Here is a 15,996-nt window from a genome sequence, read left to right as displayed (position 1 = left end):
CTCTGAAGTGTATGTGCAGCCCAGTTAATAAAAACAAAACAAAACAAAAAAAAACATCACATTCGATGCAATAGGATAAAGTCGTATATCTTTAATTTGGAAGCCAATCCTGTTTCTGAATAAAATGTGTTTTAATAAAGAGGTTTAGACCTGACTTGACATTGCTATGATTTAATCATTTTTCTCTTTGCTGTTTATTATATGGAGGGGTTATTTAAATTTGTATGGGAGTTGGATGGAATGCACAGAACACACATATATTAGAGTAGTACTTTTCATTCTAGAAGGAAGTGTACTTAGAGTACATTGATGTTGTAAACTTACTTTCTATTCACCCTGTAAATCACATTTAAATTATTGCTTTCCATTGTAGTTTACATGTTTAGGTAGAGATTAAAGAACAAAGCAAGTTACAAAGTTTGTTTGTTTTTTGCATGCTTTAATACCTAAACCTCAATTTACTCATTGTTGTCTGTGCAGTACAAGCAACAGTTATACAATGCCATCCATCTGCAATAAATAAATACTACAAGAAGTGGAAATAAAGCTTAGCCAACCAGACAGTCATATAGTCTCAGATTTATTTAATTGCATTACTATGCAACAATTTACAAATTAGAAAAATAAATGTTTAAAGGTCGCATGCATTCAGGACCATATGTAAAACCCAGAACCTGGTCATTTACAACCAGCAGCACATCGGATGTGTACATTGTGTGCATTCTTATCGTCAGATGATTGGTTGATTGTATAATTTCACAGAAAGGACACATTCATTTATAATAAAAAGAAAATTAAGTTTATGCTATAAGAAACAATGTATGGAATGGAAAGGTGTTTATTTTTATCACAAGGTGGCACTGTTGTGTTGGATTTTTCCACCAAACATGTATTAGATTTTTAAAAATAAAAACGTGACTAGGTAACCAATTCTATACTCTCAACACTGGGTGAAGATGTGTCGGCTTCCCACTATCCTGTCTGTCTCCACTCCACTCCATTAAATACACCGTATTGTCAGCTCCTTTTTAAGATTATAAAGACTTCAATAATGTCCCCCTAATTCTTTTTTGTTGTAGGATGGATAGATTCAGTTCTTTCAGTCCTGGGATTAGTCTGGCTGCTCTTCGTTAGGCTCTCTCTCTCTTGGATATTTATACAGGCATTCTGCTTGTCTTTTGTATTCCTTCTTTGCATTTCTTCCTCTGGTTGCTGACAGCGATGAGCCTATTACAAGACCAAGGTCTTTCTATTGGTGATCCTGTTTCAGTTATAACTTCCCCCCCATTTGGTATTTGGATGTTACATTTATGTGACTGGCAAGTAACATTTGCTGACATTAAATGTCATTTGCCACTTTTCTGACCACTTCTGTATGCGGTCTAAATCTTTTTGAATTTCCTAGGTGTCTGAAACTGTTGGCCACTCACCCAAGCATAGAGCTGTAGCAACGCACTGAGTACTGTACTATTTCCTCTTTTACAATGAACCTCTGCTTCCTATGTATGACATACTGCAGCCCAACACATTCACTGAAGAAAACTAATGAGTTTGTTACTGAGATGCCCATTTAGTGGATCCATCATTAATGCAGTGAGTAAATAACTTGGGATTTCCATTACATTACCAACATTTAAGATCTCTCAATCACTCCCACATTTATTTATGCTTGTAATTTACATTGCCTTTCAGTTAAGTCAATAATTCAGATGGCTTTGTACCTAGTTAACAGATTACTGCATATTAAAATCCACTTGCAACATTTTCCCTAAGGGGAGCTTATCCATCAACCCAGATAGCAAGAAGTTAGACATACATTTGAAAAAGTCTAATTGCCCTACTTTACAGCATGTCCATTTTATAATAAATAAATACAACACTTTTTATACTACAGCAGAGCTAGATTGTTGTAGTCATTAATTAATCTGTAATTACTATTATTTTAAGTTAATCTATTGGTTTTTGCTGTACTTCTGATTGCACGGTCTTTGCAGCCAGTGTCATTCTTTTTCAACATTACTTAGACAGCTATAAATCAGCTATGAAATACATATTGCAAAATGATGTATTGGATATTCAATATTCATAGAGCATGGATCAGAATTACCAGAAGTTTTTGTAATTAGTCTAATAGTGAATGTAGTGAACGTTAATGATTAAATAAATTTGTAAAACAAAATAACTGAAGAACCTTCAAGCTCAGGTATTGTTTACTGACTCTTACATGGGAGTTGGAGACCTTTAGTTCACTGCAGAATCATAATAGTATAAGGGATACAACAAACTCTGTATACCTTTGCTGTAGTATGAATTATTACAAAAATCGGATTCTTGCTGCCAAGATGGCAAAGCCTAACTTTTTAGTGAATGCTGTGATAATCCTTGTTGCAGATGGTTCCCTCCTAGCATGTGAAAGGATGTTGCAGCAGTGTATTGCTTGAACAGTGGAGGCATGGAGAAGGCTGTGTCAAGGTTGGCTGAAAACTGTGTTGGGGACCTCCATTGGACTGGTTAAGAACATGTGGAGAGAGGATTAGGATAGAATCAACAGGCTCACCTTGCCATTTCTCCAGCAGTCCTACAGCAATGATCTAAAATACCCCTCCCATGATGTTTTCTGCTAATATTATCTATAGAATAAAATGAATGCCAATGCCAATAATGGCTCTAATAATTCACAGTTATATATATATATATATATATATATATATATATATATATATATATATATATATATATTGCATGCAGTAGTCATACGTATAGGTATAGTGTTTTTTTTATAAAAAAGAATATTTATATAATTAACGTAAACATATCCCGAAAAATATGTTTTCATAACGTTTCGTGTCATTTCTTGTTGGTGTTATGCAAACATATCGTAAAGTGTGTATGTTGACGTTGTTAGTCTAGTAAATTTATATTATATATACATACATATTTGTTATATGTGTATTAGAATGTTTCGTCGTTAAAATTTAAATGTAATTTGGTGATTCTATTCTTTCGGTAAAAATTATTTCACGTAAAAATCAGCTGACGTATAGTCTGGACTTAAACTGTAATAGTCCACGCTTCCCTGACAAATGAATGCAGAGCATTCCATAATTTCAGAGCTCTGCAAGAAAAAGCCCTCCCTCCTGTTTTGCTTTTGTTGACCCTAGGAATAACCAGCAGCCCCTGCATCTTGTGATCTCAGAGTGCGGATTGGAAGATACAGGGTCAGTAACTCCTACAAATAACTAGGTGCTAATCTGTTCAGGGCCTTGTAAGTTAACAGCAAAATCAATTCTATACTGCAAAGATAGTCCGTGTATAGAGGCCAAAACAGGGGTAATATGTTCACTTTTCCTGGTTTTAGTCAGAATTCTAGCATCGATACTGAACAAGCTGCAAGTGGGATACCACACATTTTAGGACACCTGAAAAAGTGCATTACAATAATAAATTCTAGATGAAACAAAGACATTCATTAGTCTCTCAGCATTAGATATGGAAATAATTGGTCTAAGTTTGGCTATATTTCTCAAATGGTAAAAGATACTTTAACTTCCCTAATATGAGTCTCAAATGATAGATCATGCTCAAAGATGCCCCCAAACTTTAGTTTCATTTCTAGTTTAAGTTTTGATGAGAGACTGCAAGGATCGAGCTCATGTAGTCCCACATTTCCTTTTATTTGGTTCTGTGGTCCCAGTAGCATAACCTCTGTTTTATCTGAATTCAACATTAGAAAATTCTGTGACCTCCAGTGCTTGATGTCTCTAAGGCAAGTAGCTAATAACACCCAGGCAGAAGAAATTCCAGGCTTTAGGGAAAAATATAGCTGGGTATTATCAGCATAGCAATAGAGACGAACTGAAAGATAAGATGTGAACCAGGATAGTACAAGGCCAGGCAGTCCCACTGTGCTTTCAAGGTGATTTAGTAGGATGGAATGGTCTACAGTATCGAAGGCAGCACTTAGACCCAGAAGAATTAAAATTGATGGAAAGCCCGAGTCAGAGCTTATCAGAAGAGCATTCACAACTCTGACAAGGGCTGTCTCGGTGCTATGTGCAGCACGAAAACCAGACTGAAACTTCTCGAATATACCATTAAGAGTTAGAAATGTGTAATTGAATTGCAACAAGTCTCTCTAGAACCTTATCTAAGAATGGTAGATTGGAGATTGGCCTGTAGTTATTGATGACTTTAGAGTCCAAATTGTGTTTCTTAAGCATAGGCTTTACCACAGCCACCTTAAGAGCTGAGAGAACTATACTGGAGGAGAGTTAACCATTTATATATATTTTTAATGTGGGTATTAATAACACCAAGAACATATTTTAATAGTTTTGTAGGAATAGGGTCAAGAGAGCATGCAGCAGCTTTTATATGTTGAACTAGCTCTGTCATTTCTTGTAAGGTAATCAAACCAAAAGTCCCTATAGTAGCCTTAATATGTGTAGTTGGTACACTATAATTGGAATCAGCCACAGCTTCAGTACTTCATACCAGAGTTAATTTTTAGTATACTGGTATTCCATGGAATTTGTTTTCCAATACATCCACAAGAACAAAATAAGTCTATCAATGAAAAAAAGAAAAAGAAAACTCCAGTTACTTATTTATGAAGTGCCAGTAAACTGCAACGAAAGAAAATATTACCAAAGTAAAAAGAACATCTGGAATATCAAACCATAAAGGATGTGCAGCAATCGTCTGGTTGAAGCTTTGGTTCATAATGTCATTATTGGGGCCATGCTCTTCAGGTCCATTGTAGATGCTTCACATTACTCCTGAGGGTGTAAATCGGTTTAAAAACTCAAGAGTCATTACTCAAGGCTAAAATTTTTAACAGACACCCCCCCTCCCAGATGTCAAATAACACCTTAAAATAATGTCAGTCACTCTCCCTAGATGCCATTACCTAGCAGCCAAACATCTTTCATTTGTCAAATGCTCTTACTCAGATTTGTCCTTGTTTATGCTGGTTAATTTTTAACGCATTTGCAACACATAAGTCAACATGGGACCAGAGACTTTTCTAAAGTGTTTGTCAGTAAGTCAACTGTAACTGTTGAACTACATGGCAGAACATTTATGACCAGTACCTTGAAATTCCCTATCTCTTCTCTAGTCAGAGCACAAATATCAAATATGGCAACCTTTGCATACAACATTTTTGTTAAAATAAATGGCTGAGTACCTACATTGTCTGTGACTGATGTTTTTATAATCGTTGTTTACATGTCTGTTTGCATATTTAATTCCAGCACCCTTCTGTAAAATGAATGTAGAGACCACTGTGTAATGATTAAGCAGATGTCACATGTATGAAGCTGAATATTTGTTCACCATCAACTCAGAAGGCTGTGCAAAGTCATTCTTATTGACGAATGAGAATATGAGATGATCTGCACCCCATTACTGAATTGCCAACAAATTAACCATCTGGAATTAACCCTACAAACATTTTATCAAGGTAATTAGTAACCAGTATCAAAGACCCTTTCATTGTTTACAGTAAAATTATTTTTTCACACGTGATAATTATCGCCACAATTTCTGGCTCTTTGCCACCACCTAGGACCCACACTCACACTATGCTTTATAAACTCATTTGATCTGCTATTTCTTTGTTGGATGCAAAGACCCCCATAGCCTCCAGGGCCATGTTCCTATTGGGAGTAGTATATATAAACTATTTAAAAGTTCATGTACAGTCTGTTTCAATTTCACTTTACCCTATTCTTTGGGTGTTTCAATTCACAAAATATTCCATTTGATATATGACTCAATGAAGCACCTTATATTCATCAATGCCAGAAAATGTATGTATTCATATTAGACAGACATATTCAAAATTAATAGAAGATCTAAAATAGATGGTGAGGTAAACTGCTAAAATCAACATTTGGAAGAGAATAGAAGGAAGGTTATTTACAATTGAAATGGAAAATTCTGAAATTATAATAATAATAATAATAATAATAATAATAATAATAATAATAATAATCTTGAGAAAGGTCACCTGGGGATAGTGCAGGGCCATTAAAGCTGAACCATTGCTCAGTATACATAAATGCAGCCACATGCTCGGCAAAGCTTTTTTTGTGTGTGTGTAAGATGTTCTATTAAAGTGTAAAATCTGTCTTTTATAGCAGGCTCAGTGGTTCATACAAAGGTGAGTAAGTGTGTTGAACCTCATACTTGGAAAGCTGTGAATTGGAAAGTTATGTCTATCATTTTTCTTAGATCTCAGCTAAGTCTGACTTGGGAGACAGATGATGTAACAGGAATGGGTTTGCATTAAGAATGCTACACTGAGCCACAAGACAAGACAAAGCCATAACCAGTAACACCACTTCACGTACTTACATTCTTTGTTTGCCTTTGATTGTTTGTTTCCAAGAGGCAGTTGGAGCCAGTGCTGCACTACAGCTCATTAATCCATGGTCCTTGAGCTAAGATGTTGCTGTACTTACTCTTTCTGATAGATCTGATTGTGTCAAGCCAAAAGAAATGGTCACTGGAAAACAACAGAGGGCGTTGTTTTTCCTTTTGTTGTTTTTGTGATTGGAAACTACCTTAATGAACTTTTTTGGGACAAGATCAGACACAGGGCCTTTTTTTTTTTTACAAATGTCATACTCATCTGTAACTCAAGTCTATTTAAATGAATAGAATAAAAATATATCAACCACAGTCAAGAAAAGTTTAATCAATATCAAGATATATTTAAATGAATTAGGCCTGGAATCTCTAACAGTGTTTTAACAGGGGCATAAGGAACCATATAGTATATAGATAATCATCTTTGAACCTTGCCTAAATAAAATAATGAAATACATCGTATTATAAAAATATGTTATCAGCCTCTAAATAATCAGCTGAAAATTACATGTAAAATTATTTCATCAGCTTCAAATACATTCATTAAGAATACGCCAGGTCTGCAAGGAAAGACGAAAAACGACAGTTTGAAATGGACTGTTTCTATGGTAACAGCATGTACTTTTTGGGGCCTTGATCACTAATGCAAGACAAAAAATGTGCATGTCTAAAACTTCAAAGACATAGAAACCTTAAAAAATGAACGTTTTTTTGTTGAAAAATACCCTTTTAATATGTTTTGCTTGTACGTAGTCAATGTGAAAGGATGGACTATAGTCAGGCAGGCCAAATCAATCACACAAAATTAAAATATTTATTGAAGCAAACAACCAAGGTTACCTTCTCTGGGGAGCCAATTTACCTCCAGGGAAAGTTTTTAACCAGGTTCTTACCTCATCTATATAATTTTAATCATACAGGGTCTGTCAGTTTAATATATCACTTAAAGGCAGATTACAAGTATGTGGATATTCGGTTACATTTTTCCAGAAATGTCATATGCTATACTGCGTGCAGAGAATAAAAGTGCACTTCATCGACTTTTCTTAGAATTTTCTCTTTATGTTTGTTATAAATGAATGTGTTTCACCATATTGCACTACTACCACCTATTTGTCTCCATGTCATCATACTGTAATAAGAATAGGCAGTCGAGGGTTTAATACAAATTAGAAAGTGCTAAGCATCCTCTGCATTTTTTTAACAATAAAAATATACCTTTTAAAAGAATCACTAAACCTACATATCCTACGAACAATACAAATAACCTGTTGCAGGTGTTAATTTACTGTATGTGGTGTAATAATGATCTTTCAACAAATACCCATAAGTCTGCAATGCAAATGCAGGTTACTATGAACTTCGATTCAGTTACAATACCTACCTCCAGATATAGCTGGGCATGCACACATCCACATTCCTGTAACTGGAGATCATTCATCCCCACAGGAACAACACATGCCTTTACCGGTACATAGAAACATGAATTTCTTTGGAGGTCACATCAAAGAAGGCAGCATGTTTAAAAAGAAAAGGTGCATAATGGGAATTGCCATGGTTGGGGGTAACATCTGATTTCAGCTATTGCTTATATAATATTGTTACAGTGTGATTCAGTTGTCACATTTGCAGCTTTCAGTGGGTGTTGCACTTGCTTAATTTCACCTGGAGAGTGATATTGTACTCCACCCCTTCAATGGCTATCATTAACCAACCTGCTGCTCCCCCTATAGACTGACAATTTCAGATAGAAACATGATTCAGCCCAGAAGACACTATAATATATATTTCTTTCAAAACTGCCCATTTGCAACCTACTGTATATAGCTAATGAAAGTGCAAAACAAGTCAAATGTATTAAAATATTTTATTAGCTACTTTTAATTTTTTTATTCATTTTAATTGCTGCTTCAGATTAGAAACCTCTAAGGCTGCCCCTGATCATCTCAGAAATCAGGGGCCTAGAACTGCTCACAGATCTGTTATATTCAAATACTAAAGGTATGAAAACTGGAAAACAAAAACAGTATCAGCAATACTTCCATCTGGAATGAGAGAATGTACAGGTGGACCATTCATCCTTCTCTATACATAAAATAATTTGTAACATTTATAGACCATGACAGTGGCATAATAATCTCCCAACCCTTACTACAGCCCCAAACATACACAGTTATTTTGGTTTGGATCCATTAAGATCAGTTCACTCCAACACCCAACACTCCAATGTGACTTTGATAAATGGCCTCTACTTACCTCGTCCTTATGGGTTCAAATTGAATGTAATCAAGACGAATGTGTCTAGCAGGCCTAATTATACGCTTAGCTGCTTGTTGGTTGCAACCTACATTGTATATTGCAAAAAAATCGATAAGTCATTTATTAAGTTTTTCAAGATCTTAGAAAGCCATAGATGCTCTTGGGGAAACCGTCTCTTATGGTGGTCTCTGTCTACCCACCCAGACACTTGAAATTTTCCCTTTATACATGACTTCAGAATTGTATTGTATGGAGAAGTATTTTTTGTACATACTTCCCTTCTTAAGATGCTTCCAGACAAACTACAGCTGAACTAAACTGTTACATGTGTGCCTGGACTCTTATAAACAGTCATTCTAGATTTCCTCTAGTAATGTTCACATATGACCTCCTCGGTTTTGGTATCGATTTAATTGGATGAGAGGATCTCCATTATACATCATTCACAGTAGGTTTCTCTAGTGATGGGATTCTAGCATTAGAAACACTATGGTGTGCTATTTATAAAAATGTAGGAACTATATTCACATCTCAGACAAAAAATGAATATGCCTTGCAGTGATCTCTGATGTTAATCTTTCTGTTGGTTATGCAGTTGTGGAGACTTGGCAGTAACACTAGATTCATTATATTATTTTAATATAACTTTTATGTTTTCCAGAATGTTAGACAAGGATATTGACAAAAAATCTAAAACCCCTCAACATTACAAAAACTTGAATCTACAAAGTTCATGAAGTAAATATGTGTAAAGGGCACATTTAAATTTTAATGCAAATTAAACTATGGAAAAAAACTGAATAAAGAGTAAACTTTTTTTATTATTAGTTATAGAAATATCATAAAAGAATATTTGCGTTTAATTATAATCTTGAACACTTAATCTTGAATATCTACTTGAATGGCATATATGCTCAATGAATCAGTTATTAATAACATGGGTCTAAGAAGGACGGGTATTGGTAGACACCAAGGCACATATAGTAATAATGGTCTTTATCTGTTTGGTAGGTTATAAATCTGTTGTTTTACTTCACCAAGCCTCAGCAGAATTCTTTCTAAACTATAATAAAGGGAAGAAGGATATGATTAGAACACTGAAGTATGAGTCAGTCCATCAGAATCCACAAATGAGAGTATGATTGTAAATCCTGAAAGAGTCTGGAGGTTCTCTAAAGGTCAAGCACTATGTTGAGCAGCTCCTGCAATTCTGGAATCTTTAGTGGGATGGCTGTGACAATTTAAAACCCAAGAATAACCTCTTCAGAACATTTCTTTCTGTCTTTGAAATGCCATGAAGACATTGATAAAAACGTCATCTAAAATTTTATTTTTTATTTGGACAGTAGAAACATATACTGTCATCAATTGGACAGTAGTATATATATATATATATATATCTATATATATATATATTATATATAATATAATAGTGACGTGGACCATATAAATCAATTTGCAAGTGTGCAAATAAACCTGTATTCCTGGAAATCACTATAAATGTTCACTCCTATCTCAAACCCTTAGTTAATTGATTTAAAAAAAAAGAGTTTAATGTCACAAATTTGGTTGTTATATATATTTTGCTTCATATGTGTGTGTGTGTGTGTGTGTGTGGGGGGGGGGGGGGGGGAGGGGGGTGTTTTCATTCCCCAATTCTGAGTCTCTATGGTATGTAAGATGTCATTTTATGTATTTGACCTTTTTTTGCTTCATGAAAGAAAATCTGTTCTAGTACACACACTCTGAATGTTGTCTACAATTTTTCATGCATTTGTAGCTATTGAGCTGCTTTTTTTTAAAGACCTTGACATGATTTTTGTAGGGCCTAAATTATTTCCAATATTAACTCACAAATAGTCGGAGGGAATGCTAAAAATATATCCATCGAGGAAGCTCCCCCCCCCCCCCCCCCCCCCGTAAAAAGCTTCCGCTGCCACTGTTTTGCTTATATCTAGGCAGTCATTTATATAATTACTTCACTTCTATTCCAAGTCATTGGGAGTTTTAATCCACAACTCTGGCAGACTGTCAGAAGTGGTTTCAATGTGCTTTATTCACAGCTTTGGATGAGCTTATTTTAATGCCACAATTTATTAATTGAATGTTTCTAAGTGGATTAAATTAACACTTTCGAGTTAGCCACAGAAAGTTGGGACATTTCTTGTATGGTGTGTTTTTTTCTGAAATGGGTACATTATACACAAATACATCGGAAGATGCATTTTTTTGCATTACCAAAGCATACACTACGTCCCTTGTGTCCCTCTTGTTTTTCAATAGCTTGGCTTCCTTGTCTCAATCTGTCTCAGTCTATCTGAATTGGAAGATGGCCTTTCAAGCTGAGAACACTATTTCTTTTCCTCAATTCTTGTCAGCATCTCCGTATTATCATTGGTGTCCCTTTATTGTTTTGCACACGTTTTCCTAAATAAATAAATAAATGTCTGTTTCAGTTGTTTAATTCCTTTCATGAAGATTGCTTTCAGGTTTGCTCTTTTTTTGAAATCAAAGAGAGAACTCAGGAGAATACCATTGCCATTGAACTACTTTACTTGTCCCTTCAAAACTTGTTTCTTGGAGGACATAAAATAAAATGCAGATGAAATAGAAGCCTTTATACAATTGGGTTCAAAAACAGTAGAGAAAACTGATTTTTTATATTTACCTAAAGGCCTGGGTCTGTTTGAGAAGCAAAGCATTAAACCTCCAAAGAAAGTGGCATTTACAAATTCTGTACCAATACTAATATGTGCTGTTTTTACTAAAAAAAAAAAAAATTAAAAAAAAAAAGGCCATTACGCTACAGTGACTAGAAATACAATTAAGCTTTAAAGGACACTGGTTTACTGTGCATTAAATAAGGTTTAAGGATATGGGTCGTGGGGTCATGGAGTTGGGACTGTGCTGAAGGTTCACAATGTCCCAGTGTCATAGTGATGTTCACCGTGTTTGCTGAATTTATATAAGCATCTAAACAGTCAAAACAAATTCTTGCTTTGTTGGAAATGGATGAACTGACTTCTACTTTTCTGGCAGTGATTACAATATATCATTAATCATTAATTAAACCAAAGCAAGCATTTAACACAAGGTTAATAGATATCATAATCAAATGAAGGCCCTTAGCCAACAAGGTGGTCAGTATGCATAACTAAATACTTCCCTACATATTGCACAAGACTTTTGTAACGTACGTAGGTGCTCTTAAATGAATTACCCACACCCTGTGGAGGACATGTTCGGAGAATCAAATATAGTGGTTCATTAAATCCGAAGCACCTGACACAAGACAAAAATAAACGGTTCAATAAAATATGAAACCTGAAGTTAAATTACAGTTTTTCAAATCATAAACCTGGCACCCATGGAGAGATCTAAAAATTGTTAAAATGCAGTGGCTTGCCCCATATTACAACACATGTCCCCACAGTAATAATGTCAAATGAAAATTGCTGTACAGTACATTATTGTAATCAAACAAATCGAGCATAACAAACCCGCTTCAGTTTATGTGTATATTAGATGTTTTCAGCACTGTGTTTCAGGAAAATTCATATTGGAAAAGCAAAGTCTGAAGCTTTTAATAATACAATCTGTTGACTTTATTTATGAACCATGGGAGATATCTCAGGAATTATGTGTTAACAGATCACTGTTTCAATTTGTTGCATTTTACAATATAGCAAAATTGAGAGAGAATGGTGATACTTAACTTAAAGCTAATAAAATTAAGCAAAATCTGAAGACAATTTGCAAGCTGCTTTATAGTTTTGGTGGTGCTTTTAATACAAAAACTAATAATGTATAAGGATGAAAATTCTAAGCACATAAAGTACTAACAAAATAGTAATACAGTGTGAAGCTTTTTGACAATTGAAATCACATTATTTACTGGAAAGAAATAGGTATTGGTAATGCTGTTTTTACATTTACAATTTTAGTTGAAATACATTGTTTTATTTCAATAAATGCCCCTAATATAAATGATGTTGTGTCTGTTTGAATTCAGAGTTTGTGTGAGGGAAAACCACTAAGTTCCTGGAATATTACATAAAATCCTGGCACAGACTCACACATGCTCGTGTCTGAGGTTCATATGGCAAGAGTTACTTGCATTCCTAATTTATTTTTCAAATAAAAGTCAACTACTGGTACTCTTTAATGACATACAGTAAGTGGAGAATGCTTGAAGAAACCAAGTATTACAATTGAATTCAAAATCAGATTCAGTTGGAAGGTGTTGAGTTACATCCATTATCAAGTTTTAGTTTTATTAATGGTATTAAAGTATACATTGAAATATACACTACAAAACTCAATCTAGAAAGGTTCATGCATGATTCATTGTCAAGTTGTGAACTGTGTTGTTTAATACCATTTAAAAATTAATAGGGAGGTTTAAACTATCCGGTAGCTTTTCTGCTGGTCAATGGATAGAATGAATGACGTATCAGAGCTTGGAAGGGCTTTATAATGATGCCAGGGAAGTTGAAGCATTATCTCTCAGACTGAAACTAGGAAACTATCACGTGTCAAACTGAAACACGTCCTATACTGATGGAGCGGTAATTCCTTTTTGTCTAAGACAGCATTTGCATTTCTATTTGTTATTCAGTCTGGATCCTTATGGCTGTTTAAGTTTTCGTGTTTCTCATGTTTCTCATCAGATGAAATAATAATTTGATGTTTGGGGGGGAAAAAAAAAAAAAAACACTACTGCTAATAAATTAATATATGCCCTTGTCCAATGGGGCTACTCACAACCATCCTTTATTTCATCCACAAATATTCATACGTAGATGATCAGTCTGGTTCTGTAGGGCATTTTGATTATTGCAAATCTTTGCACATTGATCTGAGAATACATTTTTAACATGGGCTTTGAAAGTTTAAAATTCAGTTTCACTTTTTCAACATGTGTAATTATTAGATTAGTTCTTGAAAATGTTCTCAAATAGAATTGTTTGATAATGCTAACGGAGAAAACATTTACTGATTCTTAATTCTGCTAAACTATTTTATTTAACATCTGTATATTAAGGGACTGTCTTATTTACCATCATTTTGTGGCAGAAGCTATGTAAGTAATCTAAATGTTGAAGTGTAGCAGGGTAATTTCAGCATTGGTTCAAAGAACCTGAATACTAAAATAGCATTCAATTTTATTGAAGAGAACGTGTATTCGCATATAATTGATTAAAAAAAAAAGGAATAGACTACTGGTTTAGGACTTCTTAAGACGTACACTTTGCTCTTAATACTACCAATTAATTTCAGTGCCGCTGTTCACACACTATTCAATAAATGTATGTAATTGCCATAGAAACGACACTAACCTGACAGACTCTTCATTGTATTGATTTTTCAACTAGCTGCTAGGCTAAGGTAAATAGAGGATTGGACTCCACTGTACTGATTTTACAACCATTGAATGACCTTTTTATAGCAATAGATAGAAGATACATAGCAGGTTACCTTCTGTATAATACAATCATACCTTTGCTTGAAACCTATAAAATGTTGGCAATGAAGATGCATCAAGGTCAGTTTCTCAAAGGCAGCATTTATTTATCTTGAAACCCTCGCTCAACCTCACCCAGTGAAAGAATCCACATTTTTATTTTTATCTGTCTGAGGAAAATTATTCCTATCTTCTGTTCTCATCTGTTGAGTTTAAAAAGTACAGTAGCTTGTGTTGACCTTATCTTCACTGTTTAGGATTATTATATAAATTCTCACCCACACACAAAGCCTTTTGGTGATGTAAACAATGCCACACCTGACACTGTTTGTTACAAGTTGTTTTAGTTTTACCTTCTTAGAAACAATATTTCATCACTATTGTATACATCTTTTCAAGATGTTTCCAAATACTTGGTTTGAAACTTTTTATAAAGCTCATAAAGTTTGACATACAGACATGCCTTCATATAACAGATTGCGATACTACCAATAGTGTGTGCTAAAGAATGCTTGCTATGCAAATGTGATCATAATTGGATAAGGGGTTCTCATATAGTGTAACAAAATGACAGAGACTCAGACAGTATCTTATAAATAATATTTCATTTCCAGTTAGTGTAGAGATCAAACACAACAAAATGCTGACTCCTTGATATCAGAAAACGAGCGGTGCATGTTAACAATGGCCGTTTTGGCGACTAAAGGAAGAAGATGTATGTACAATGGGCAGATAGAATGATTAGCAATTTTGTATGGTTAGTTTAGGAATTGTATTCTAATTTATTCAGTAAAAAAGAGATCCTATCTACATACCGTTCATTTATTCACTGGAGCTTAGGCTAAACAACAGTTACTTCCCTTGGTGACACTTCTTTTAATAACCAAATCTTTCAGTGAAGTCAGTTTGGTTCCAAGTTAGTCATTCTGTGTGGGTGACTTGAGAAGAAAAAAATATAAATAATTTAATGACTTAAGGGAAATAATAACATGCATCAAAACAAGAGAAGGTTTAAATATAGGAAAGCCTATTGCACATGCAAAACATTTCAAGCTGTTGTTATTCACATCATAACATAATGTAGTCAAGTTATTTTACTGCATTTACTTTATATTTTCTACAGATTTGGGCCCCATTGATAATACTTAATGATGTTAAATACCATTTAAATCAGAGCTGTCCAACTTTGACCAGACAATAGTATATTTTGGTTATAACATAAGTATATATATATATATATATATATATATATATATATATATATATATATATATATATATATATATATATATATATATATCATACAGGAACAGAAAAGACGAACATAAACATCTGTTAAAAATACTAAATAATGGTGTCATCTTGAATTTGAAACCTATAACCCATTGTCTAGTCTGACATGGGATAGTATCGAATATCATATAACTGATGAGAACAAAACCAACTATATATCTACAGCATAATAGCCCTGCTCACAAACCAGCAGGAGACATCAATCTGTAGGGCTTTCAAAGTGGGGGAACAATTTTGATTTTATGGAAAGCCATTCTAATGCTAGCCTCTAGAATTAAACTTTCAGATTCAATTGATCTCATTGTAATGTAACTTGTGCACGTGTGGTCATTCTTCCCTTGTTTAGTTAGGCGATTAAACATTTTCTCAATGTGTCTGTCAATATTTCTAGCCATAATGTACAATCCACCTGCCTACGAATCTTCATATATTTGAAATGCATACAATACAAATGGTACCTCTCAATTTATTCAAAGTCTAACTTTATTCAGTGATTACAGTCCTATACCTTTTTAGGCACTGCTAGGTTTTGATTTAAAATATTGATTTATCATGCAGACTCTTCCTAGTTAAAATTAATTTGCCCTTCATCTTTTAAAAGGACC

Source organism: Polyodon spathula, chromosome 12, assembly GCF_017654505.1.
Source record: "Polyodon spathula isolate WHYD16114869_AA chromosome 12, ASM1765450v1, whole genome shotgun sequence".
Classification (NCBI taxonomy): Eukaryota; Metazoa; Chordata; class Actinopteri; order Acipenseriformes; family Polyodontidae; genus Polyodon; species Polyodon spathula.
This window is presented reverse-complemented; position numbering follows the sequence as displayed.